Source organism: Egretta garzetta, unplaced genomic scaffold (assembly GCF_000687185.1).
Source record: "Egretta garzetta isolate BGI_Z169 unplaced genomic scaffold, ASM68718v1 scaffold640, whole genome shotgun sequence".
In the NCBI taxonomy this organism is placed as follows: domain Eukaryota; kingdom Metazoa; phylum Chordata; class Aves; order Pelecaniformes; family Ardeidae; genus Egretta; species Egretta garzetta.
Genome location: NW_009258264.1, coordinates 184,663 through 187,986, shown reverse-complemented (window position 1 = coordinate 187,986; position 3,324 = coordinate 184,663).

Sequence of the window (3,324 nt, the reverse complement as noted above, 5' to 3'; positions counted from 1 at the left end):
CAGTGGCCCCAGCCGTAGCCCCCCCCTTCCTCCCAACTCCACCCCCGGCTCCTCTCCGGCGCAGGCAGATCCCGCATCGCCTGCAAAGCCATCACCCGCCGAGAGATGCCCAAGCCCACCCCCTGCTCTCACCTCCCCGTTCCCACCGGAGGCGAGTGGGATCTGGCCGGTTCCCTCTCGCCGGAGCAAAGCCGAGCGTGCCCGCAAGTTGGCTCTGATGGCGAACGGTGCCCTGGAACCCGGAGCCTCTTTCCTCCCTCTCGGATGGAGGAAAGCGAGGGAAAGCGCTTACCTTGTGCGGGGAGGATGCGTGTGCGTGAGCCAGGGGGGCCCGTGGGGCCCGGCCTCTGCCGGAGGCTCGGTGGCGAGGCAGTGCTTGGCTGGTGCTTGCCCGAGTGGGGATGTGTGTGCCCAAAGCCACTGCAGCATCTCTGCATTAGGATGTGCTCCTCCCTCTCCTCCCTCCTTGCGTGCGCGCTCCCTCGCTCGCTGCCAACCACCACGCTGGTCCCTGGAGAGGGTATTTTTTTTTTTTTTTTTTCCCCCTCTGCCTTTACCTCACTTGCCACAGTCCAAGGACCAGTCAGGGAGGCAGAGCGACTTGCAGCATCATGCATAATTCATGCCCTTTCCTCAGCCTCCCTGGCTGCTGCTCCCACCAGTCCCCAGCAGAAACCCCTCGTCTGCGCCGATCGCCGCCGGCTTTGCCCCGTCCCTGGGGCTGGAGCAGGTGGAAGCCTGGGGGAACCTGGGGAGGGGGGGTCCGAGCCCGTGTCTGTGGGCTGGGAAGGGATTAGCCCCAGCTGGGGGGGTGTCTAGATAGGGACACCCACCTCTGTGCAGCGTGTGTGTGTTTCTGTGTATATGCACGCCCCCGTGCCCAAGTGTACATATGTATTTCTGTATATATACACACATAACTGGGCTTATATGCACGTGGGGGAGGCTGCTTCATAGCAAAATTTTGGGAAGCTCCACCAAGCCTAGGTGGTACCCGACCTGCTCTGCGCCAGGGAGGAGGGGGCTTCCTCGCAGCGGGGCCAGCGGGTGCAAGACCAGGGGGGTGGCTCCGCACGATGCCCAGACTGGAGGGGACAGGGGATGGCAGCCGGGGTCAGCTTTGGATTTTTGGGTGTGCAGGAGCCACCTTTGGCTGTTGCTGTGGTCCGAGGGGCTTAGGGCTGAGCTTGTCCACGTTGGCAGCGCTCTGCAAATGGTAGCTGTGCCCCACGCGAGGCTGCGCCCAGAGCCCTTCCCTGGGAATATCTGCAGCCACGAGACCTTTGCTGTTTTCTGGCTGCTGGGGGGAGGCATCTCCAGAGCGAGCGATGCTATGAGAGATGACAGGGATGCTCCAGGAACCTCCTCGTGATACCCTACAGGCACTGAGAGCTGGGGGAAGAGATGCTGCAGATCCCATGGATGCTGAGGGAGCTTTGGGGCGAAGGGCCCCGTAGCGGGGTTTGCTGGTGGGCAGGTTGCTGCCAGACTGCGCAGTGAGGTGGGAGAATTTGGGAGCGTGGCAGGGGCCACCCAGCGCTCTCCATCCCTCCCCGCTCCAGCCCAGACCTGTTAATGATGTAAGGAGATCAATGGGTGCTGGGGCTGTCCACAGGTTAATGGCCTGCAATTACAGAGGAGTAATTAAGGTATTAGTATCTCTATTGATTGGCAAAGCTCCAGTGGTCCAGACTGCTCCAGCAAATGGGTGCAGGCAGGAGAGTGCTGTGATGGAGCAGAGCGCGTTGCTGGTCCCATCTCCCTTCCCCAGCCTGTCCCAGTCTCTGCTCCCCGCTGCCATTTTGGGATGAGACTGGGAGAAACCGGCCACAGCCCTTCTTCCCGCAGACCTCACAGGGATAGCGGGCAGTTTTCCTGGACAGAAAGGAAGAAGATGGTTGGATCCTGACCCCCAGCAAAAGGACTTGTGGAGGGAAATCTGAGGGAGGTGACAAGCCCTGTCCTCAGTGGAGGGAGGGGGACCTGCCCTCTGCCCCCTCTCTGAGGGTCTCCCTGCAGGTGACAAGGGCACTGGTGACCTCTTGGGTGTTCATCCTAGCGCAGACGCGTACCCAGACCGCAGCAATAGCAGCTGGGGGAGGAAGCAGCTCTGTAAGGGCTCCCTTGGATATTCCCAGTGCCAACGGTGGATGGCTCTTAGCTACGGTAATGGGCAACAGGCTGGAGCTGCCTCTCCGAGGAGGAGGAGGGTAACTGGGGGCAGTCTGTCAGCATCGATCCAGCCCCGCTGCCCCACCGGGCGGGCAGAGGTCAGGGAAGAAGTGGGTGTCATTATCGTGCCATAAAAAGGGACGAGCGCTAATGCGTGCGTGTCTCCCCCGTATCGATCGCGAGGGTGAGGACGGGTCTGTCGTCGCTCGCTCCTGGATGATAAAAATGCCGTGTGTCCTCTGGGAATGATGGAAGCAGCCTTCTGCTGAGCCCTTTGTGAGGCTGAGAGCTTGGGCCCCGCTGGTTCCCATGGCTGTGGGCAATGGCGGCTTTGAGGTATCGGAAGGGTCCCTGGGTTCCAGCCAGCTTGAATTTCTGCATCAAGGGCCAAGTGAGATTCCTTCTTCATCCTCCCTTGGGGCAGGGACGGAGGGTGGCTGGTGCCTCCATCGCCCCAGTCTGCACTGGGGAGGTCTCCTACGCTGGGCAAAAGACGCTTTATTTTCCTCCCTGTTGTTCAAGTGGTGGGGAGAGGGTGGATAAAGCCCCTGCTGCAGCTCTGGAGTAGGAAGCCCTAATACTTTCATCCTATTAGTGAGGGCCGCAGCAATTACATCTTCATTAGCCAAATAGGCTCTGCTGCTTTTCCCCCTTCCTTCAGCCCATTCTCGTCAAGGCTTTGCACCAGGGAGCCTCTGCTAAGAGCACTTCAGAGCCTCGGGGAGCGCAGGATTGGCCCCAGGGGGAGGAATCGCTCGCGGCCAGTCTGTCAGGATGTGCTGGGTTGGGAGGGGGGAGCTGGGATCAACCCTGGCGCTCCCGTATGTTTGCTGGGCCACGGGAACATCTCTCTCCAGCTGATTCCGAAGGGTGTTGGGGCTGCAGCCAGCACGGGCAAGGAGACAGCGCTGCTGTTGGCCAGCACAGCGTCTCAGACATGCCAAACCAGCATCATGAGTGTGTCCAGGTAACTGGGCAGCCATTGCCCCTTTGTGCCTCAGTTTCCCCACTTGGGAAGGGTACCATTGCCTGCGCCAAGGCCTCGTTGGCCTCCGAGGCGGTCAGTGAGGGCTTTGCGAGGAGCAAGCATTGACAGCCGGCTGAATTGGTTGACAGGCGGCTGAATATGAGCCAGCAGGGTGCCCAGGTGGC